This window comes from Macrobrachium nipponense, chromosome 32 (genome assembly GCF_015104395.2).
Source record: "Macrobrachium nipponense isolate FS-2020 chromosome 32, ASM1510439v2, whole genome shotgun sequence".
In the NCBI taxonomy this organism is placed as follows: Eukaryota; Metazoa; Arthropoda; class Malacostraca; order Decapoda; family Palaemonidae; genus Macrobrachium; species Macrobrachium nipponense.
In genome coordinates, this window is record NC_061094.1 from 33,118,525 (window position 1) to 33,119,290 (window position 766).

Consider the following 766-nt stretch of genomic DNA (forward strand, 5'->3'; position numbering starts at 1 on the left):
CAGGTAGGCATCCCTTTCTTGTCGTAGTGCTAACTCTAGTTTGGTTTGGTGGTCGGATGGGTTTTGGCTCCTTGCAGTAGTAGTGGACAGGTTCTGTCTAGTAAGCGGACAAGTTCCCTTTGACAAGATCCTACTTGGATTCTACCATATAAGTGGATCAGAAATCCCGGTGGTAGATCCGAGAGTCTTTCAGCAACAGGTCACGTCCTCGCTGTAGCTCTCCAGGCAATGCAGACTCAGAGACAGTATCCATGAAGTCTTCTGCCTGAACAGGTAAGAACCAAGGTTTTTTTTATATCCTACAACACCAGTTGTTTCCTTTTCTATATTATTTAGCTGTCTCTTACCCTTCACCAAGGGTGCCAATCAGCTAAGTATACTATATCTGACAGGAAAGTTCATGTACAAAAATGATATTGTTAAACTACAATAAAGTTTTGTATATACTTACCTGGCAGATATATACGATTAATGGCCCACCCAGCCTTTCCTCAGGAGACAGGTGGAAGAGAAAATCTGATTAGAAGATGGGATTGGTTCATACACCCGCCACCCAGCGGCAGGCAAGGTAGACCACCTGACCTACCTGTCGTGTGTACCGCGAGATTTGAAATTCTGTCGTGAATGTCGGAGACTATAGCTAAGTATATATCTGCCAGGTAAGTATGTACAAAACTTTATTGTAGTTTAACAATATCATTTTTTGTAACAGCTGTTTGTATCACTGACATATTTATGCCCAATAAAATTCTTGTTATTTAGTACA